The sequence below is a fragment of the Coregonus lavaretus genome (genome assembly GCF_964263955.1).
Source record: "Coregonus lavaretus genome assembly, chromosome: 12".
NCBI lineage: Eukaryota > Metazoa > Chordata > Actinopteri > Salmoniformes > Salmonidae > Coregonus > Coregonus lavaretus.
The window spans coordinates 32,400,410-32,424,996 of record NC_139999.1 but is presented as its reverse complement, the minus strand read 5'-3'; the positions used below and the strand labels follow the sequence as shown (position 1 = coordinate 32,424,996).

General features: G+C 44.3%; 1 long non-coding RNA gene across 1 annotated transcript; it reads right to left on the bottom strand.

Moving 5' to 3' along the window:
* Nucleotides 1-3,511: 3,511 nt before the first annotated feature.
* LOC311138600 lies at nt 3,512-3,945 on the bottom strand. Its single transcript, XR_014614061.1, has 2 exons — nt 3,818-3,945; nt 3,512-3,733 (listed from the first exon to the last, which is right to left on the bottom strand). It is a non-coding gene; the product is annotated as an uncharacterized lncRNA (long non-coding RNA).
* Nucleotides 3,946-24,587: the final 20,642 nt, after the last annotated feature.

Genomic DNA, 24,587 nt, shown 5'->3' with positions numbered 1-24,587 from the left:
TGTGTGTTAAGAAGCTCCCTCGTCTGTGGTTGGCATGCCCACAGTCTGCTGTCCTCTTTTGTTCTTAGCCGTTCTGTGTTCTCTGAGAGAGTGACTGGGCCAAATGCCTGCTCTTCCTACACATCGCTCTCTTTTTCTCTGTGTCCTCCTTTTGTTCGCTCCCTCTCTTAATCTGAGGGATTAAGCTGTGTTGGCGGTGGTAGTGGTTGTGGACAAAGCCTAAGAGGTCAAGTTATGCAACCTGGCCATAATCCAACAGCCATATAGTCAGACAGGTTGTAACTATAACCTATATGGTCTGGTGGGGACTGAATGTTCACCCTTACATAATAGACATTGGCGGGTACAGAGAGACAGACAGACCGACAGTCACACACACACACACACACACACACACACACACACACACACACACACACACACACACACACACACATACACACACACATACACACACAATGGTGTGTGCACTGCAGACCTTCTATCTGTGCCTAAGCTAACTTACTACCGTCTCCCTCTCTGCCCGGGGTCACCCTGTTTTTGTCCTTGTGTTTTTCTAGGACAGTGGTGGGTGGGTGGTTGGGTGCGTGACACTGGGACATATGACTTAACGCAGGTAGCCGGAGCTGGCCCAGATCCCACCGAGTCCCAGCAGGGTGACCTGAACAAGGTCCTGGTAAAACACCCTGGGTCCTGTTTCCCATCCATGAAAATAAGGTGAGGAATGATGAAGGGATTTAGGAAGGAATGACTGGGGTTTGTTGTATGCACATTATCCACTGCTTTTTTTACATCACTGTCCCAGATACCTCTCCTCTACCACCTCTACCCCCCACCGGGTTATCCAACCCTTACGCCCTCTCGCCACCGGCCCCCAGGCGGCAGAGTTGCCCCAGACGGGTCTTATATGGGCATGTTTACAGACTGGGAGGCTCTGTAGGGGGGTTACAGCACAGCCAACAGGGCAGACCCAGCCTACATGGACTCTGTTTAACACGCATGGACTAGGGAAATCTGATGTCTGTGGCTCAGAGATGAATGGTCTAAAGTCACGTGTTTCTCGACTGTTTTTGTACAAGACACTAACAAGAGACCATTGAATGCATATGGGCTTGTAGATTACATGCTAATTTAAAATGGTGTGTGGGCAACTGTATGAGAGTTTGAGTGTCATCAAACGGTTTGTGTGTGTGTGTGCGTGCGCGTGTGTACGTGTGTGTGATGATGAGTGTGTGACGTGTCCAGCGGAGGGAGTGTGTCAGACTCGTCATGTGCCTCAGGAGCCTCTGCAGCCTCTGCTGACACAGGCCATCAACCTACAGCTAACTCTCTCCCTCTCACATATACACACACACACACACTTGTCCTTATACTCTAGCTCTGTCTCCATGGGCTTCAGCAAAACCAAAAACTTTTGCAGTGAAGAGGTGAAAAGCTGCGAGGGCGGACCACGTCATTTCAACCACAGCCTCTCAGGACCAGCCTCCGTAGGCGAAGGCAGAAACCATACATTCACGACACATACCAGCACTCTGTAGTGTACTCACGACCTGCAACCTCCCTCTCTCTCTCTCTCTCTCTCTCTCTCTCTCTCTCTCTCTCTCTCTCTCTCTCTCTCTCTCGCTCAGTTTCTCTCTCTCTCTCTCTCTCTCTCTCGCTCAGTTTCTCTCTCTCTCTCTCTCTCTCTCTCTCTCTCTCTCTCTCTCTCTCTCTCTCTCTCTCTCTCTCTCTCTCTCTCTCTCTTATGCACACACACACACACAGAGCTAGATTTAGTGCTGGATAACATACTATAGCTCTATAGACATTATTAGCTGTGTTTTATGCCAGTATGTTGTAATGTTATTGCTCTGAAATGTGAGCCTGTCTATGGATTTACTGCAGTTTCCCTGGCTAGAGTCTGAGGCTAGGGCTGGAGCTGAGGCTGAGGCTGAGGCTGGGGCTGTGGGCTGAGGCTAGGGCTGTAGGCTGAGGCTGGGAAGAGAGCCCTGTTATGTGGGCAGAAATCCCTCTTCATTCTATTCTGGCTCCCAGGTATTTCTATAGATGAGCTCCTCATAATGTGTGTCGATATAAGGAAAGGCTCTTATTACACAGGTTTATCAAAACATTTTGATGTGGGATCAGATAATGTACGGGACATGAATGGGAACGATGGCCTAGAATTGGTACTTACATGGAGGAGAACCCCCTATTCTAGTGGCTCAGTTCAGGCTACCATTTCAGTTCTGGTTGTCAGTTCAGATTGTATAATTTCACTGTGTATGCATGCTGTATCAGTTTTGGTCTGTTTATAGAAATGGTGGATATCGAGTTCTGTGGGCACGTCTGACATTGTGAGTGTGTGTGTGTGTCTTTGTGTGTAGTGCAAGGTGACACTCTCTACCCTTTTCTCTTTCTCTCTCTCTCTTTCTCTCTGTGTGGGTATTTTTCCACTGTGTGCTAGGGAAGTTGATGAGACACAAGCTTTGTGACTGCGTTCTTCACTAGAGCAGCTCAGGTTAGCTTATGCTCTGTGTCAGGTAGCAGTCTCATCCTTCACCCACTCTCTCTCTCTCTCTCTCTCGCTCTTTTCCTCTCCCTCCCTCGTTCCCTGCCTAGACACTGCAGCACTCTACTTGAACATTTCCAGACTGCAGCAGAGAGACTCAGAGAGGAGTAGGAGGGTGTTTGTGATGATGGAGAGAGTGTGGGAGAGAAGGAGGAGAGCAGGGGAGGGAGGGAGTGGATGAGAGTGTATGTGTGAAAGAGGTAAGTGATGAGGCTTGACTTTGTCACCACATTGAGAGGAACATATTGACCCTTAGTGACGTATAGCAGTGATACAGTACATTGAATGCTGATGTGTGTGTGTACAAGTGTTAAGAGAAACTGAAAATAAACTAAAGTAATAAAGAGATGATGGAGGAAATGAAAGGAACGGTAATAGAGAAGATGAGCAGCTGAATGTATCGCAGGATGACTGAGGGATCTGAACAGATCACACATGAACTCTGTGTGAGGAAGAGGGGAACAGATGGATACAAGGAGGGAGAGAAAGCAGAGGGATAGAGAGTGAATGTGTGATGGAGGGATAGAGAGTGAATGTGTGATAGAGAGCCATGGAGGGATAGAGAGTGAATGTGTGATAGAGAGCCAGGGAGGGATAGAAAGAGAGGGTGGTAGGAGTGTAGTTTTGTGGCTGCAGGCACACTCTTAGAAAAAAAAATATTACCTAAAAGGGTTCTTTGGCTGTCCTCATAGGATAACTCTTGGGAGAACCCTTTTTGGTTCCAGGTATAATCTGTTTGATTCCAGGTACAACCTTTTTGAGTTCCATATAGAACCCTTTCCACAGAGGGTTCTACATGGAACCCAAAATAGTTATATCTGGAACCAAAAAGGCTTCTACAGTACCTGGAACCAAAAAGGGTTCTCCTATGGGGAGAGCCGAAGAACCCTTTTGGAACCCTTTTTTGTCATGATTAAACTGGATTTGAACCCAAATGCAGACAACTACACCGAGCCAGAGAAGGTTTAACAGGTTTATTTACAATGTTCAATTTGTCCAGGTTTCCAATAATAGGGGAAGAGCAAGTCCAGGTTACAGGGAGGGTAACAGATCCAGGTTCAGAGCAGGTGTGGTACCGTAATGTCCTAGTGTCCGTGGTGAGTCCAAAAGGGAGGTCCGGTAGTGGAAAGCAGGATGGTGGTGGCAGGAGTGAAGCGGAGGCAGGAGTCAGGTTCCAATAATCTGTGGCACAGGAGAAAAGTAAATAGAACAGGCCAAAAACACAAAGAGCGAAAACAAGCAGGTTGAGTCGGCAGCGAGACTAACATGGTCGTCTTGACTATGATCTGACGATGAGTGGCAGGTTTGACCGGGTCTTAAAGGCTGAGGTGATTATGGTGAATGAGCTGCAGCTGGAACCCTGACTCCCGCACACCAGACTTCACTCCTGCAATCAAGGACAGACAGAGGGGAGGGGGAGAGCAGAGAGCCTAGCAGCAGTAGGCCTAACATTTTTTCTAAGAGTGAGGGTACTTTTCTTTCTCACTGAGCTCTGCAGAAACACGTGCACCCCTCTTCATGTGCAGGACCAGTGAAACACTGCAATACCACACTACCACTGCATGGGACTAGCACACACATACACACAGGACTGCAGCCCCCCACTGCAGTCCACTCACGCGTACATATTTACACTTATTAACTTATATACAGTACATACACAAGCACACAAACTGGACTATAGCTCATCTCTACGCCCACTCACAATCATGCATATTTACAAAGTGGTTCACTAACACACACACACACACACACACACACACACTTATGCACACATACACACACATTTCTCAAAAACACCCATAAAAAAACACACACACTTTGTGTGATGTGGTTGAAAATCTCATATACAGTTGAAGTCGGAAGTTTACATACATCTTAGCCAAATACATTTAAACTCAGTTTTTCACAATTCCTGACATTTAATCCTAGTAAAAATTCCCTGTCTTAGGTCAGTTAGGATCACCACTTTATTTTAAGAATGTGAAATGTCAGAATAATAGTAGAGAGAATTATTTATTTCAGCTTTCATTTCTTTCATCACATTCCCAGTGGGTCAGAAGTTTACATACACTCAATTAGTATTTGGTAGCATTGCCTTTAAATTGTTTAACTTGGGTCAAACGTTTCGGGTAGCCTTCCACAAGCTTCCCACAATAATTTTGGCCCATTCCTCCTGACAGAGCTGGTGTAACTGAATCAGGTTTGTAGGCCTCCTTGCTCACACACGCTTTTTCAGTTCTGCCCACAAATGTTCTATAGGATTGAGGTCAGGGCTTTGTGATGGCCACTCCAATACCTGGACTTTGTTGTCCTTAAGTCATTTTGCCACAACTTTAGAAATATGCTTGGGGTCACTGTGCATTTGGAAGACCCATTTGCAACCAATCTTTAACTTCCTGACTGATGTCTTGAGATGTTGCTTCAATATATCCACATAATTTTTCTTCCTCATGATGGCATCTATTTTGTGAAGTGCACCAGTCCCTCCTGCAGCAAAGCACCCCCACAGCATGATGCTGCCACCCCCATGCTTCACGGTTGGGATGGTGTTCTTCGGCTTAAAAGCATTCCCCTTTTTCCTCCAAACATAACGATGGTCATTATGGCCAAACAGTTATGTTTTTGTTTAATCAGACTAGAGGACATTTCTCCAAAAAGTACGATCTTTGTCCCCATGTGTAGTTGCAAACCGTAGTCTGGCTTTTTTATGGCGGTTTTGGAGCAGTGGCTTCTTCCTTGCTGAGCGGCTTTTCAGGTTATGTCGATATAGGATTATGTTTTAGTGTGGATATAGATACTTTTGTACCTGTTTCCTCCTGCATCTTCACAAGGTCCTTTGCTGTTGTTCTGGGATTGATTTGCACTTTTTGCACCAAAGTACGTTCATCTCTAGGAGACAGAACGCGTGTCCTTCCTGAGCGATATGACGGCTGCGTGGTCCCATGGTGTATATACTTGCGTACTATTGTTTGTACAGATGAACGTGGTACCTTCAGGCGTTTGGAAATTGCTCCCAAGGATGAACCAGACTTGTGGAGGTCTACACATTTTTTTCTTAGGTCTTGGCTGATTTCTTTTGATTTTCCCATGATGTCAAGCAAAGAGGCACTGAGTTTGAAGGTAGGCCTTGAAATACATCCACAGGTACACCTCCAATTGACTCAAATGATGTCAGTTAGCCTATCAGAAGCTTCTAAATCATTTTCTGGAATTTTCCAAGCTGTTTAAAGGCACAGTCAACTTAGTGTATGTAAACTTCTGACCCACTGGAATTGTGATACAGTGAATTATAAGTGAAATAAACTGTAAACAATTATTGGAAAAATTACTTGTGTCATGCACAAAGTAGATGTCCTAACCGACTTGCCAAAACGATAGTTTGTTAACAAGAAATGTCCAACCTAAGTGTATGTAAACTTCCGACTTCAACTGTATCTGATACTCACCTTCTGATAACCAGGTGGCGAATCGCATCTCTGCATGTCTGGCAGACATATCAGTATGGATGACGGATCACCACCTCAAGCTGAACCCTGGCAAGACAGAGCTGCTCTTCCTCCCGGGGAAGGACTGCTTGTTCCATGATCTCGCCATCACGGTTGACAACTCCGTTGTGTCCTCCTCCCAGAGTGCGACGAGCCTTGGCGTGACCCTGGAAAACACCCTGTCGTTCTCCGCTAACATCAAGGCGGTGACCCGATCCTGTAGGTTCATGCTCTACAACATTCGGAGAGTACGACCCTGCCTTACACAGGAAGCGGCACAGGTCCTAATCCAGGCACTTGTCATCTCCCGTCTGGATTACTGCAACTCGCTGTTGGCTGGGCTCCCTGCCTGTGCCATTAAACCCCTACAACTCATCCAGAATGCCGCAGCCCGTCTGGTGTTCAACCTTCCCAAGTTCTCTCACGTCACCCCGCTCCTCCGCACACTCCACTGGCTTCCAGTTGATGCTCGCATCTGCTACAAGACCATGGTGCTTGCCTACGGAGCTGTGAGGGGAACGGCACCTCCGTACCTTCAGGCTCTGATCAGTCCCTACACCCAAACGAGGGCATTGCGTTCATCCACCTCTGGCCTGCTGGCTCCCCTACCTCTGCGGAAGCATAGTTCCCGCTCAGCCCAGTCACAACTGTTCGCTGCTCTGGCACCCCAATGGTGGAACAAGCTCCCTCACGACGCCAGGACAGCGGAGTCACTCACCACCTTCCGGAGACATTTGAAACCCCACCTCTTTAAGGAATACCTGGGATAGGATAAAGTAATCCTTCTACCCCCCCCTTACCCCAACCCCCCCCACCCAAAAAAAAAAAAAAAAAAAAAAACATTGTAAAGTGGTGAATGCACCAATTTGTAAGTCGCTCTGGATAAGAGCGTCTGCTAAATGACATAAATGTAAAATGTAAATGTGAATGCTTACTCACCTATAGACAGAGTACACTGACATACTCGCTACAGAAAGTATGTGAAACTTCCACCCACATGCATATGCCCATTGTGCACAGTACATATACACTAGACTCAGTAGCTAACTTACTGTCACTGACATTAGACAGTAATACCAATACAATACCGCAAATTGTACCAAAGCAATTACCGGTATTTAATATACAGTGGCTTGTGAAAGTATTCACCCCCTTGGCATTTTTCCTATTTTGTTGCCTTACAACCTGGAATTAAAATTGATTTTTTGGGGGTTTGTATCATTTGATTTAAACATCATGCCTACCACTTTGAAGATCCAAAATATGTTTTATTGTGAAACAAACAAGAAACAAGAAATAAGACAAAAAAACAGAAAACCTGAGTGTGCATAACTATTCACCCCCCCCCCCCCCAAAGTCAATACTTTGTAGAGCCACCTTTTGCAGCAATTACAGCTGCAAGCCTCTTGGGATATGTCTCTATAAGCTTGGCACATCTAGCCACTTGGATTTTTGCCCATTCTTCAAGGCAAAACTGCTCCAGCTCCTTCAAGTTGGATGGGTTCCGCTGGTGTACAGCAATCTTTAAGTCATACCACATATTCTCAATTGGATTGAGGTCTGGGCATTGACTTGGCCATTCCAAGACATTTAAATGTTTCCCCTTAAACCACTCGAGTGTGGCTTTAGCAGTATGCTTAGGGTCATTGTCCTGCTGGAAGGTGAACCTCCGTCCCAGTCTCAAATCTCTGGAAGACTGAAACAGGTTTCCCTCAAGAATTTCCTTGTATTTAGCGCCATCCATCATTCCTTAAATTCTGACCAGTTTCCCAGTCCCTGCCGATGAAAAACATCCCCACAGCAGGATGCTGCCACCACCATGCTTCACTGTGGGGATGGTGTTCTCAGGGTGATGAGAGGTGTTGGGTTTGCACCAGACATAGCGTTTTCCTTGATGGCCCAAAAGCTCAATTTTAGTCTCATCTGACCAGAGTACCTTCTCCCATATGTTTGGGGAGTCTCCCACATGCCTTTTGGCGAACACCAAACGTTTTTGCTCATTCTTTTCTGTAAGCAATGGCTTTTTTCTGGCCACTCTTCCGTAAAACCCAGCTCTGTGGAGTGTATGTCTTAAAGTGGTCCTATGGATAGATACTCCAATCTCCTCTGTGGAGCTTTGCAGCTCCTTCAGGGTTATCTTTGGTCTCTTTGTTGCCTCTCTGATTAATGCCCTCCTTGCCTGGTCCGTGAGATTTGGTGGGCGGCCCTCTCTTGGCAGGTTTGTTGTGGTGCCATATTCTTTCAATTTTTTAACAATGGATTTAATGATGCTCTGTGGGATGTTCAAAGTTTAGGATATTTTTATATAACCCAACCCTGATCTGTACTTCTCCACAACTTTGTCCCTGACCTGTTTGGAGAGCTCCTTGGTCTTCATGGTGCCGCTTGCTTGGTGGTGCCCCTTGCTTACTGGTGTTGCAGACTCTGGGGCCTTTCAGACAGGTGTATATATACTCAGATCATGTGACAGATCATGTGACACTTAGATTGCAAACAGGTGGACTTTATTTAACTAATTATGTGACTTCTGAAGGTAATTGGTTGCACCAGATCTGATTTAGGGGCTTCAAAGCAAAGGGGGTGAATACATATGCATGCACCACTTTTCCGTTATTTATTTTGTAGAATTTTTTGAAACAAGTTATTTTTTTCATTTCACTTCACCAATTTGGACTATTTTGTGTATGTCCATTACATGAAATCCAAATAAAAATCAATTTAATTGACATGTCGTAATGCAACAAAATAGGAAAAACGTGAAGGAGGATGAATACTTTTGCAAGGCACTGTACCAATCCAATCAATGACTATTCAAACTTGGTTTCTTTATTACTTCCTGTATTGCATATACACATACACTACCAGTCCAAAGTTTGGACACACCTACTCATTCAAGGGTTTTTCTTTATATTTACTATTTTAAAGTCTTAAACAAATCAAAATATATTTTATATTTGAGATTGTTCAAATATTCACCCTTTGCCTTGATGACAGCTTTGCACACTCTTGGCATTCTATCAACCAGCTTCATGAGGTAGTCACCTGGAATGCATTTCAATTAACAGGTGTGCCTTCTTAAAGTTGATTTATGGAATTTATTTCCGTCTTAATGCCTTTGAGCCAATCAGTTGTGTTGTGACAAGGTAGGGGGGGGGTATACAGAAGATAGCCCTATTTGGTAAAAGACCAAGTCCATATTACGGCAAGAACAGCTCAATTAAGCAAAGAGAAACGACAGTCCATCATTACTTTAAGACATGAAGGTCAGTCAGTACAGAACTTTGAAAGTTTCTTCAAGTGCAGTCGCAAAAACCATCAAGCGCTATGTTGAAACTGGCTCTCATGAGGACCGCCACAGGAATGGAAGACCCAGAGTTACCTCTGCTGCAGAGAATACGTTCATTGGAGTTACCAGCCTCAGAAATTGCAGCCCAAATAAATGCTTCACAGAGTTCAAGTAACAGACACATCTCAACATCAACTGTTCAGAGGGGACTGTGTGAATCAGGCCTTCATGGTCGAATTGCTGCAAAGAAACCACTACTAAAGGACACCAATAATAAGAAGAGAGCTGCTTGGGCCAAGAAACACGAGCAATGGACATTAGATCGGTGGAAATTTGTCCTTTGGTCTGGAGTCTAAATTTGAGATTTTTGGTTCCAACCGCCGTGTCTTTGTGAGACACGGTGTGGGTGAACGGATAATCTCCGCATGTGTAGTTCCCACCGTAAAGCATGGAGGAGGAGGTGTTATGGTGTGGGGGTGCATTGCTGGTGACACTGTCTGTGATTTATTTACAATTCAAGGCACACTTAACCAGCATGGCTACCACAGCATTCTGCAGATAAACGCCATCCCATCTGGTTTGGGCTTAGTGGGACTATCATTTGTTTTTTAACAGGACAATGACCCAACACACCTCCAGGCTGTGTAAGGGCTATTTTACCAAGAAGGAGAGTGATGGAGTGCTGCATCAGATGACCTGGCCTCCACAATCCCCTGACCTCAACCCAATTGAGATGGTTTGGGATGAGTTGGACGGCAGAGTGAAGGAAAGCAGCCAACAAGTGCTCAGCAAATGTGGGAACTCCTTCAAGACTGTTGGAAAAGCATTCCAGGTGAAGCTGGTTGAGAGAATGCCAAAAGTGTGCAAAGCTGTCATCAAGGCAAAGGGTGGCTATTTGAAGAATCTCAAATATAAAATATATTTTGATTTGTTTACTACATGATTCCGTATGTGTTATTTCATAGTTTTGATGTCTTCACTATTATTCTACAATATAAAGAATAGAAGAAGAAAAAAGAAAAACAACTTGAATGATTAAGGGGGTCCAAACTTTTGACTGGTACTGTATGTGAGGCTAAGGCGGTGAGGCTCAGGCTGTCAGACCCCTGTTCTCTGTGAATGATTCACTGTTCAGTTTCCATGTAAAACTGAAGATGTTTGAGTGATGTTTACTCGTCTTCCTCAGGTTCTAAGGACAGAAGTTGCTGAATGTTGTCTTATTGAAGTAGCCCTGGCCTGTAGCACGCATTGCCACAAACACACCAGCACTTCAGTGCACTCTTCCATAGACGGTCAGATTAATGTGAAGTGCTACTTAAAGGGGCGGCTATATTTAGTTGCTCAGATATTTTTACCCTCCAATTTACTCATACACTCCCATACCTTCCATGAAGGGTCTGCCAAGTCGGCAGGTCGGTTTTCCGGTCGCCCATGGGTTGCCTTGGCGATGCTGTTATTCCGAGCAGGGGAATGTCAGGATCGTGACCTTGGTCTGAGGAACATGTTGCAAGGTCTGAGAAAAGCTGACAAAAACAATTTCAGGAGTCTCACAAACTTGTCAATCCCTTGTCTTCCCTCCTCCCCCTCTCCTTCCATACCAAGACACTCTCTCTCTGCAACCTGCAGGTCTGAACTCGCTATACTACCATGCAGAATCAGCTGTGTACTGCCTGACGTTATTAGAAGGTAGCTGAGATGGAGTTACACTGTATTAACTTTGACTTCAGTGTCTGTCTGCTGTTATAAAGTTCCACTACAAATGCTCACTTTATCAGAAGTCATTGATTGACTAGATAATTCACTCACTTTATTTGCCACATCCTGAAAGGAAATATTAATTAAGTATTTTACTTGCTTCCCTGCATGTGACATCTCTGCTTTTCACACACACGCATGCACACACACACACCTGCACGTATGGGTGCACTGATTCTCAAGAACACATCCTCACACAGCCTTTGTCACACAGTGAGTGCGGGTGGTAGTTGACTGATCCGGCCCTGGAACATTAGTGGCATGGGCTGTTGCATGGAGCCATGGGCCATTACTCAGGGTGACAGCAGTGTGACATTGGAGCTCAGTGAGGATCCAGTGTCCACTCTGGTATCCATTTTGGCTGGACATTGAGACAGTATGACACGACTTGATGTTGACCTATTTCGTGCCTTTCACACTCTGGATTAACTCTTGTCACAAAAAATTCCATGTGTGTTGGAGTGAGTCTGGAACGTTGGTGAAAGCAGATGCACTCTGGTTGACCCATAGTGGGACCGGAGGCAGGTCAGGCTGGGGCAAAGCTATACATGGGCCAGGCCTGACTGGGTTACCAAAGATGGACCCAACACCATAGGGCAGACCAGAAAAGGACTAGAGGTGGATGTAAAATGACATATTGCTGTCTGAGTAGGATTTGACGTAACAACGTGTAGTCAGACCAAAGTTGACCATAGCAGAGATTTTCCCTCCTCTCTCTCTTCTGGCCAGATCACCATAGCTACTGATACGTGCCTAGAACGTGGAAGATGGACCCAAGGACTCCTGTGAGAAACCTGAGCGGTGTGTGTGACTGAGTTCTGAGGGAGATAATTAATTAGTGGAACAAGCCATGTAACGAAAATTCCATAGGGACGACATGCTAAAGAATTAGCTAGGGGAGAAGCATATTGAGTGAAGGGTGTATTTGTGTAGTATGGGGGGTTCATGGTTGAATGTCAGTAGTGGTTCAGGCCGTGTCAGTGTGAGGCGCGCTCCAGTGAGAGGGCTCCAGAGCCCTCCTGTCACCACCAGGTCTGGGGACACACAGCAGCCCAGGTGTCCGCTCCACAGGCTGCCCCTACCAGGAATGTAGAGTATGCAGCCTGAAAAGCCATTGCCCAGAGGTCAACACAAACACAGACCCACAAACACACAATCACTGACTTACTCATGCAAGCATGCACAAATTCGCTCACTCATTCACTTTCACATTCACAGTATAGCGCCCTATAAAATCAGTTTTATTTTTTGTTTGATCAGTTTTTTTCCCTAAATTAAGTTTTCTCAGTTTTGTTTTTCCAGGTTTCCGTTTTTCCCAGTATTTTCATGTTTTCTCTCTCAAAATCCCACTTTTTTATATAGAAAAACAACAAAATTGGATGCTCTAAGTCCACAACAATGCTTAAACCACATCATGAGACCACTTTTGAGGTCTGGAAAAAATCTAAGAAATTGTGATTTTGGGGTGTAGTTACCCTTTAATTCAAGTGTGCACCAGCCAGAGATGTTGTTTGGTTAACTTAGCTATGTCTCTGTAGCGCTCATGTGATTGCAGAGTTTGCAAAAACAAATGGCCACTGGATTGGTGCAAATAATCATGATATCATTCTGCTAGGTAGGCATAGGCTACTTTGTAGTTAACATTTAATTGAGAAGGTTTTTGGGAAAGCCTTTCCATCTCTACCAGAAGATGGTTATTATTAAGACATCGCTAACGGCTACACAAAGTGTAGACATACAGTACCAGTCAAAAGTTTGGACACACCTACTCATTCAACAGTTTTTCTTTATTTTTACTATTTTCTACATTGTAGAGTAATAGTGAAGACATCAAAACTATGAAATAACACATATGGAATCATGTAGTAACCAAAAAAGTGTTAAACAAATCAAAACATATTTTATATTTGAGATTCTTCAAATAGCCACCCTTTGCCTTGATGACAGCTTTGCACACTCTTGGTATTCTCTCAACAAGTGGAAATGTGTGCTTTGGTCTGGATTCCAAATTTGAGATTTTTGTTCCAACCGCCATGTCTTTGTAAGACGCGGTGTGGGTGAACGGATGATCTCTGCATGTGTATTTCCCACCGTAAAGCATGGAGGAGGAGGTGTTATGGTGTGGGGGTGCTTTTCTGGTGACACTGTCTGTGATTTATTTAGAATTCAAGGCCCACTTAACCAGCATGGCTACCACAGCATTCTGCAGCGATACGCCATCCCATCTGGTTTGGGCTTAGTGGGACATTTGTTTTTCAACAGGACAGTGACCCAACACACCTCCAGGCTGTGTAAGGGCTATTTTACCAAGAAGGAGAGTGATGGAGTGCTGCATCAGATGACCTGGCCTCCACAATCCCCCGACCTCCACATCCAAGATGGCGTAGTAGTGCAGTTCTGTTTTTGTCGTGTGTCTGTAAATAGCCTGTAAATACCCTGTTTTTTGTGTATTTTTCGTACATATTTCCCTATCAGACTTTTCATCCTTCTACAAAATATACTTTCCTGCAACCCGCCTCACTCAATGTGGAACGGATTCTATTATTGACTTACCTTTTATCTAGAATCTCCAGTTGAAACTAGCTAGCCAGCTAACTAGCTACTTGCTATCAGCTACCGTTAGCGGTTTTTCACCATTGTCCATGGCCTGCACCACTCACCAGCCAGCTCTAGTCTGGACTATTATTCGGCCAGTCTGCACAGCGCGTTATCGACCCAGAACATATCAGTTTTTCTGCCGGAATCACTGAATCACTGGACCTTTAACTCCGGATTCATCGCTACCAGCTAGCTGCAACAAAATGGACGCTGTGGTCTGGCTAATCATCCTGAGCTAGGCCCATCTCCCGGCTATCTACCTCTCTGTCAACCGGACGGGACCACCTAGTGTTGACACGGAGCCCCGCCGATCCTACACGACTGGTCTGCCGACGAAATCGTCTGATGTGGTTACGACGTCGACCACGAAGATTCCATCTGCTAGCCCCGGCCCGCTAGCACACGCTAGCCGTGGCCTCTTACTCGCTAGTGCTTTAGCAGCCTCCGAACTATCCTATTGCTGTTCACCGGACCTTATGATAACTCAGCTATACAGCTGATGTCTGCTGGACTGTTCCTTTTTACGGTACTACATCCTGTTTATGTTTAGCCTCAGCCCAAACATGGTTAGCTTAATGTTGTTTCGGTTACTTCTAATTGTACTATTTCACTGTAGATCCCCCAGCCCAGCTAAACCTGCCTTAGATAGCTCCTTTGTCCCACCCCCCCATACACGCGGAGACCGACTCAATTGGTGCCTCCAGTGATGCTATCTCTTTCATTGTTACCCAACGCTTAGGTTTGCCTCCACTTTACTCATATCCTTCCATATCCTTGTCTGTACATAATGCCCTGAATCTTTTCTACAACACCCGGAAATCTGTCCCCTTTATTCTATGTACCCAACGCACTAGAAGACCAGTTCTTAAAGCCTTTAGCCGTATCCTTATTCTAGTCCTCCTCTGTTCCTCTGGTGATGTAGAGGCTAACCCCTGCAGCCCTCAGTATCACTCCTACTCCCCAGGCGCTATCATTTGCTGACTTCTGTAATCGCAAAAGTCTTGGTTTCTTGCACGTAAATATCAGAAGTCTACTTCCTAAGTTTGAGTTATTCACTGCGTTAGCACACTCCGCCAACCCTGATGTTCTAGCAGTGTCTGAATCCTGGCTCAGGAAGGCCACCAAAAATTCTGAAATTTCCATCCCCAACTATAACATTTTCCGTCTAGATAGAACTGCCAAAGGGGGTGGAGTTGCAATCTACTGTAGAGAGAGCCTGCAGAGCTCTATCATCCTATCCAGGTCTGTGCCCAAACAGTTTGAGCTTCTACTTCTAAAAATCCACCTTTCCAGAAATAAGTCTCTCACTGTTGCCGCTTGCTACAGACCCCCCTCAGCCCCCAGCTGTGCCCTGGACACCATATGTGAATTGATTGCCCCCCATTTATCCTCAGAGTTCGTACTGCTTGGTGACCTAAATTGGGATATGCTTAATACCCCGGCCATCCTACAATCCAAACCAGATGCCCTCAATCTCACGCAAATTATCAACGAACCTACCAGGTACAACCCTAAATCCGTAAACATGGGTACCCTCATAGATATCATCCTGACTAACATACCCTCTAAATACACCTCAGCTGTCTTCAACCAGGATCTCAGCGATCACTGCCTTATTGCCTGCGTCCGTAACGGGTCCGCGGTCAAACGACCACCCCTCATCACTGTCAAACGCTCCCTAAAACACTTTAGCGAGCAGGCCTTCCTAATTGACCTGGCCCAGGTATCCTGGATGGATATAGATCTCATTCCGTCAGTAGAGGATGCCTGGTTGTTCCTTAAAAGTAATTTCCTCTCAATCTTAAATAAACATGCCCCATTCAAAAAATACAGAACTAAGAACCGATATAGCCCCTGGTTCTCCTCAGACTTGACTGCCCTTGACCAGCACAAAAACATCCTGTGGCGTACTGCATTAGCATCAAATAGCCCCCGCGATATGCAACTTTTCAGGGAAGTTAGGAACCAATATACACAAGCAGTTAGGAAAGCAAAGGCTAACTTTTTCAAACAGAAATTTGCATCCTGTAGCACTAACTCCAAAAAGTTTTGGGACACTGTAAAGTCCATGGAGAATAAGAGCACTTCCTCCCAGTTGCCCACTGCACTGAGGCTAGGAAACACTATCACCACCGATAAATCTACAATAATCGAGAATTTCAACAAGCATTTTGCTACGGCTGGCCATGCTTTCCATCTGGCTACCACTACCCCGGCCACCAACTCTGCACCCTCCGCTGCAACTTGCCCATGCCCCCCCCCCGCTTCTCCTTCACACAAATTCAGACAGCTGATGTTCTGAAAGAGCTGCAAAATCTGGACCCCTACAAATCAGCTGGGCTAGACAATCTGGACCCTTTCTTTCTAAAACTAGCCGCCGAAATTTTCGCAACCCCTATTACTAGTCTGTTCAACCTCTCTTTCATAACGTCTGAGATCCCCAGAGATTGGAAAGCTGCCGCGGTCATCCCCCTCTTCAAAGGGGGTGACACTCTAGATCCAAACTGCTACAGACCTATATCCATCCTGCCCTGCCGTTCGAAAGTATTTGAAAGCCAAGTTAACAAACAGATCACCGACCATTTCGAATACCACCGTACCTTCTCCGCTATGCAATCCGGTTTCCGAGCTGGTCATGGGTGCACTTCAGCCACGCTCAAGGTCCTAAACGATATTATAACCGCGATTGATAATAGACAGTACTGTGCAGCCGTCTTCATCGACCAGGCCAAGGCTTTCGACTCTGTCAACCACCGCATTCTTATTGGCAGACTAAATAGCCTTGGTTTCTCAAATGACTGCCTCGCCTGGTTCACCAACTACTTCTCAGATAGAGTTCAGTGTGTCAAATCGGAGGGCCTGTTGTCTGGACCTATGGCAGTCTCTATGGGGGTGCCACAGGGTTCAATTCTTGGGCCGACACTTTTCTCCGTGTATATCAATGATGTCGCTCTTGCTGCTGGTGACTCTCAGATCCACCTCTACGCAGACGACACCATTTTGTATACATCTGGCCCTTCATTGGACACTGTGTTAACAAACCTCCAAACGAGCTTCAATGCCATACAACACTCCTTCCGTAGCCTCCAACTGCTCTTAAACACTAGTAAAACTAAATGCATGCTTTTCAACCGAACGCTGCTGGCACCCGCCCACCCGACTAGAATCACCACTCTCGACGGGTCTGACCTAGAGTATGTGGACAACTACAAATACCTAGGTGTCTGGTTAGACTGTAAACTCTCCTTCCAGACTCACATAAAGAATCTCCAATCCAAAGTTAAATCTAGAATCGGCTTACTATTTCGCAACAAAGCCTCCTTCACTCATGCTGCCAAACATGCCCTCGTAAAACTAACTATCCTACCGATCCTTGACTTCGGCGATGTCATTTACAAAATAGCCTCCAACACTCTACTCAGCAAATTGGATGTAGTCTATCACAGTGCCATCCGTTTTGTCTCCAAAGCCCCATACACTACCCACCACTGTGACCTGTACGCTCTTGTTGGCTGGTCCTCACTACATGTTCGTCGTCAAACCCACTGGCTCCAGGCCATCTATAAATCACTGCTAGGCAAATCCCCGCCTTATCTTAGCTCATTGGTCACCATAGCAGCACCCACCCGTAGTCTGCGCTCCAGCAGGTATATCTCACTGGTCATTCCCAAAGCCAACACCTCCTTTGGCCGCCATTCCTTCCAGTTCTCTGCTGCCAATGACTGGAACGAATTGCAAAAATCTCTGAAGCTGGAGACTCTTATCTCCCTCACTAACTTTAAGCATCAGTTGTCAGAGCACCTTACCGATCACTGCACCTGTACACAGCCCATCTGAAATTAGCCCACCCAACTACCTCATCCCTATATTGTTATTTATTTTGCTCTTTTGCACCCCAGTATCTCTATTTGCACATAATCTCTTGCACATCTAGCATTCCAGTGTTAATACTATTGTAATTATTTTGCACTATAGCCTATTTATTGCCTTACCTCCATAACTTGCTACATTTGCACACACTGTATATATATTTTCTGTTGTATTTTTGACTTTATGTTTTTTTTTTTTACCCCATATGTAACTCTGTGTTGTTTTTATTGCACTGCTTTGCTTTATCTTGGCCAGGTCGCAGTTGTAAATGAGAACTTGTTCTCAACTGGCTTACCTGGTTAAATAAAGGTGAAATAAAAAAATAAAAAAATTGAGATGTTTTGGGATGAGTCGGACCACAGAGTGAAGGAAAAGCAAGTGCTCAGCATATGTGGGAACTCCTTCAAGACTGTTGGAAAAACATTCCAGGTGAAGCTGGTTGAGAGAATGCCAAGAGCGTGCAAAGCTGTCATCAAGGCAGAGGGTGGCTATTTGAAACATCTCAAATATAAAATATATTTTGATTTGTTTAACACTTTTTTGTTTACTACATGATTCCATATGTGTTATTTCATTGTTTTGATGTCTTCACTATTATTCTACAATTTAAAAAATAGTAAAAATAAAGAAAAACCCACACACACAGTGCCGTTTCAGAAAGTTGCAGGAAAATATGAATCACTCACAGGAGGTTGGTGGCACCTTAATTGGGGAGGACAGGCTCATAGTAATGGCTGGAATGTAATTAATGGAATGGTATTGAACTCATCAAACACATGGTTTAATAAGTCAATCTACTAGGCTACTCTAAGGTAATACCCTCCCACACTGCTTTGCTTCATTCTCAACTCTAGCAAGTACCATTGAGGACTTTAATGTGTGAGGGAGTATGTTTTTGTGCAATGGTGTGTGTTTGTGTGTGTTTGTATAACTGCATGCTATTCCTGATTAAGTGTACTCTATGTGAACGGACTAACTCACTCAATGTCATGGGGTTTATTGGATGATTGGCTTTATTGGAGTAATAATTCAGGAGAACACACACACACAAACACACTGATATGCAATGGAATTCGAAGAACAGATAACACAACAACATGCTTCATACGCTTCTCTCCAGCCAACCACAGGGAGGATATCTGGCGTTGACTGTGACTAACAGATGATGTTTACTCCATTTTCCTGGAAGCAGAACAGAAGAGTGTGTGTGTCTGTGAGAGCGAAAGCGAGAAAGTCATACAGAATGAGTGTGGAAGCCAGAGGACAGAATCAGGACACTGTGCTCATGACCTTTGCAACCAAACAGGGCAGCTTGCACTTTTCACAATTTAATCCAGTCCAACAATTTAACACATCAGAACAGTGTATGGTAGTCATACACACACACACACACACACACACACACACACACACAAACATGTGATCTTTCTAAGGTAAGGGGTTCCTAGGGCTGTGATATTGACTGTGATATACACTAAATGTACAAATATGAGTGGATTCGGCTATTTCAGCCACACCCGTTGCTGACAGGTGTATAAAATCAAGCACACAGCCATGCAATCTCCATAGACAAACATTGGCAGTAGATTGGCCTTACTTAAGAGCTCAGTCCCTTTCAACGTGGCATCGTCATAGGATGCCACCTTTCCAACAAGTCAGTTAGTCAAATTTCTGCCCTGCTAGAAATGCAGTCCTGAAGAGCGTAGTGTGTAGAAATCGTCTGTCCTCGGTTGCAACACTCACTACCGAGTTCCAAACTGCCTCTGGAAGCAACGTCAGCACAATAACTGTTCATTGGGAGCTTCATGAAATGGGTTTCCATTGCCGAGCAGCCACACGCAAGCTTAAGATGACCATGCGCAATGGCAAGCGTCGGCTGGAGTGGTGTAAAGCTTGTTGCCATTTGACTCTGGAGCAGTGGAAACGGGTTCTCTGGAGTGATGAATCACGCTTCACCATCTGGCAGTCCGACGGACAAATCTGGGTTTGGCGGATGCCAGGAGAACGCTACCTGCCCCAATGCATAGTGCCAACTGTAAAGTTTTATGGAGGAGGAATAATGGTCTGGGGCTGTTTTTCATGGTTCGGGCTAGGCCCCTTAGTTCCAGTGAAGGGAAATCTTAACAGTACAGCATACAATTACATTCTAGACGATTCTGTGTTTCAAACTTTGTGGCAACAGTTTGAGGAAGGCCCTTTCCTGTTTCAACATGACAATGCCCCTGTGCACAAAGCGTGATCCATGCAGATTCTAATATATCTTGATTAGATAAGTATTTAACTCACCGAGAATGCATATTAAAGAATCACCTTTGGCAGCGATTATAGCTGTGAGTCTTTCTGTGTAAGTCTCTAAGAGCTTTGCACACCTGGATTGTACAATATTTGCCCATTATTCTTTTAAAAAGTATTCAAGCTCTGTCAAGTTGGTTGTTGATCATTGCTTGAAATCCATTGTTAATTCTTGCCGTAGATTTTCAAGCCGATTTAAGTCAAAACTGTAACTCACATTCAACGTTTTCTTGGTAAGCAACTCCGGTGTATATTTGGCCTTGTTTTAGGTTATTGTCCTGCTGAAAGGTGAATTTGTCTCCCAGTGTCTGTTGGAAAGCAAACTGAACCAAGTTTTCTTCTAGGATTTTGCCTGTGCTTACCTCTATCCCAAAAAACTACCTATTCCTTGCCGATGGCAAGCATACCCATCACATGATGCAGCCACCACCATGCTTTAAAATATGAAGAGTGGTACTCAGTGATGTGTTGTTTGATTTGCCCCAAACATAACGCTTTGTATTCAGGACAAAATGTATATTTCTTTGCCAAATTTTTGTCAGTATTACTTTAGTGCCTTATTGCAAACAGGATGCATGTTTTGGAATATTCTTATTCTGTACAAGCTTCCTTCTTTTCACTCTGTCATTTATGTTAGTATTGTGGAGTAACTACAATGTTGTTGATCCATCCTCAATTATCTCCTATCACAGCCATTCAACTCTGTAACTGTTTAAAAATCACCATTGGCCTCATGGTGAAATCCCTGAGCGGTTTCCTTCCTCTCCAGCAACTGAGTTAGGAAATGCGCCTGTATCTTTGTAGTGACTGGGTGTATTGATACATCATCCAAAGTGTAATTAATAACTGCACCATGCTCAAAGGGATATTCAATGTCTGTTTTTGTGTGTGTGTTTTTTCATCTACCAATAGGTGCCCTTCTTTGCAAACAATTGGAAAACCTCTCTGGTCTTTGTGGTTGAATCTGTGCCTGAAATTCACTGCTCAACTGAAGGACCTTACAAATAATTGTGTGTGTGGGGTACAGAGATGGGGTAGTCATTTAAAAATCATGTTAAACACTATTATTGCACAAAGAGTGAGTCCATGCAATGTATTATGTGACTTGTTAAGCACATTTTTACTCCTGGTATTGTGTGTAGATCAGTGACACAAAATTTAAATTTAATCCATTTTAAATTCAGGCTGTAACACAACAAAATGTGGAAAAAGTCAAGGGGTGTGAATGCTTTCTGAAGGCACTGTATGTCCTGGCCCTGGCTGTGTGTACAGTATGTGTGTTAATGCAGCCTCAGCCTTCGAGTACTGCAGTTGAGTATTTCCATGTGAGCTGATAGAACTCCCTAATGTCTCTCTGTCTAGTGTTTTTCTTTCTCTCCCTTGTTTTCTTTGGACCGGTTCTGTGGGTTGTGTGTGTGTGTGTATGCCTGTGTGTGCATACGTGCGTGCGTGCGCGCACCTGGTAGTGCTTTTCAACTTTGAATGTTTTGGAATACTGTAGGGTCTTTGGTTTTTGTCAGCAGTAGCCCTGTATATGAGCTCCATGTGACATCCTGTAATACACGTGCCTTGTAGGAGTTTTACTGTTTTCATAACTCTCTCACTCTGGCACTCTGGGTCATATGGAGCTCATTAATGTGCCGAGGGCTGCTAGAGAGAGCTACAGCGCATAGAAATATAGTGGCTAGACCTGCTATGACTTTCTATCATATGTAGGCCTATGCATATGTAATGCATATAGGTAATACACAGAACACATCAATAGTCACATATGCAAAGTTCGATTTCAAAGCTTGATAATTAGATTTGACCCTTATAAACTGCCGGCTGGGTGAACAGCAAGTGTTTGCTTTATGTCTCTCCTCTGTATGAATCTTATCTGTGTAGGCTATCTGTGTAGATCAGAGCCTGTGCCGTCTCACTCCAGCTCAGTCTTTGAGCCCTAGTTCTGGAGACAACCCCTTGGGAAACATACCAGAGATAGAGCTCAAGTTTCTTAGACAGGAATGACAGAGAAGTAGGCTTTCGGTTAGAAAAGGTTTGTTTTTCTCTTTCCTTCTCTTTCCTTCTCTCTCCCCTACACCCATCCAGCTTCTAAAGCATGCAGCACAGTAGGTTGTGTCAATATTGGAGTCTGTTCAAATGAAGAAAAAAGGGTTTCATTCTTCTCAATGCTGTTTATAAAACCCAACAATCACACTGTAAATAATGTCATTTAGTAAGTGAAACGTTTGTTTGACAGGGTACATAAATGCACATCACATCACCCCTAACCACAGAGCTAATGTGTTGAGTGTTCTGTCCTTTCTTGCAGACCACACGCAGAGTTAAAGAAGAGATAAAAGAGACACTGAGAAAGTGAGACAGAGACTTAGTGGTTCTGACTGGGCCCAGAGTGAAAGAAGGAACAGAAGGTCCAGTTCATTTACCACTAGGTATGTAGTCCACCAGTGGATCTGCATAGCAATGAGCGAGGAGAGACACTTTGGAATCATCCCTGTTTGAAATGTGGTTTTCAGACCTGTGTGAAGTTTCACATGTACATTTTTCACATTAGTTTTTCCCCCATGTGACTTCTTTTTACCTCACGTTTATTTTTCCACCACTTCCAGCTACATCTGGTTTCCCATGCAGGGACTGACCAGGACCACCCCTTCTTAGCTTCAGAGACAAATCAGCAATGGGATGCAGTATGCTATGTTGCTGGAATTTATATGCTGAAACTTGCAACTGGAAAAAAGGCAGCGAACGCAAAGGCCAGGGTAACAACCAAAAATAGGGCAATTGCAGGAAAGTGGGAGGTGTTTAATTTAATTGCGTTATCATAAAAAATGTTTAACTGAAAAAAACGTTTTTTCATCCATTTACAATTAATTTGTTCTCACATTTAACAATTATTTCCTTGCAATATTTTTTTTGCTATCAATACTTTTGGGTATATGTTTTGCTTTCAATATAATTCTTTATGTTTGCAATACTAAGACGTTTTTTCTCGACTTCAGAAGTTTAGCTTGATATTAATGGTACAAAAGTAACTCACTCACTAGAGGATTGCGCCATATAAATACACTATTACTAAAAGTGTTTAAAGCAGCAATCCTTAATTGAAACATTAACAAAGTGTACTCCCTGCCACAGTTTCAGTAAAAAGCTAAGGGATGGGGCTGGAGAAATGCAACCACTCTCAAATCTATAAACTACGCTATAGGTGCAAGGACTGACCATTTATGAATTCAAAATTATATTTGTAACCATGTTTTTAGGCTATACACTGTTTGTTTAGATTTACTTTGTTTACGAACATTGGAGTAAATGTGGAGTTTGTGAAACTGCAAATTAGATTTTCACTTTCACATATGGAATTGCAAGTTCACATGTGAAAAACAATCACATGTAAAAATGTAATTTGCAGTGTCATGTGTGAAAAACGTTCATGTGGAATTGCAATTCCACATGTAAAAGTGAGATTTTCACATGTGGAGTTTTCTTACATGTGAACCTCCAAATTAGATTTTTTCAAATGTGATTGATTCAAATCATAATACAATTGTATTTGTCACATGCTTCCTAAACAACAGGTGTAGACTAACAGTGAAATGCTTACTTACGGGCCCTTCACAACAATGCAGAGAGAAAAAGTAGAACAAATTATAGAAAAATAATAACACAAGGAATAAATACACAATGAGTAACGATAACTTGGCTATACACGAGGTACCAGTACCGAGTCGATGTGCAGGGGTACGAGGTAACTTGAGGTAGATAAGTACATATAGGTAGGGGTAAAGTGACTATAGATAGTAAACAGTAGCATCAGCGTATGTGATGAGTCAAAAGAGTTAGCGTAAAAAGGGTAGCTATTTGGTTAGCTATTTAGCGGTCTTATAGGTTGGGGGTAGAAGCTGTTCAGGGTCCTGTTGGTTCCAGACTTGGTGCATCGGTACCACTTGCCATGCGGTAGCAGAGAGAACAGTGTATGGCTTGGGTGACTGGAGTCTTTGACAATTGTTAGGGTCTTCCTCTGACACCGCCTGGTATAGAGGTCTTGGATAGCAGGGAGCTCGGCCTCAGTGATGTACTGGGCCGTACGCTGTCAATGGTATAACTTTTTGAGGATCTGAGGTCCCATTCCAAATCTTTTCAGCCTCCTGAGGGGGAAGAGACGATGTCGACTGTGTTGGTGTGTGTGGACCATGTTAATTCCTTAGTGATGTGGACACTGAGGAACTTTAAGCTCTCGACCCGCTCCACTATAGCCCCATCAATGTTGGCGTGCTCGGCCCTCTGTTTCCTGTAGTCCACGATCAGCTCCTTTGTCTTGCTGATGTTGCGGGAGAGGTTGTTGTCCTGGCAACACACTGTCAGGTCACTGACCTCCTCCCTATAGGCTGTCTCATCGTCGTCGGTGATCAGGCCTTCCACCGTCGTGTCGTCAGCAAACTTAATGATGGTGTGAACGCTGAGTTATAGTCAATGAACAGTGTTCCTCTTGTCCAGGTGGGAGAGGGCAGTGTGGAGTGCAACAGAGATGATATCCTCTGTAGATCTGTTGGGGCGGTGTGTGAATTGGAGTGGGTCCAGGGTGTCTAGGATTATGGTGTTGATGTGAGCCATGACCAGCCTTTCAAAGAATTCCATGGCTACAGATGGGAGTGCTACAGGGCGTAACTCATTTAGACAGGTTACCTTGGCATTCTTGGGCACAGGGACTATGATGGTCTGCTTGAAACATGTAGGTATTACAGAC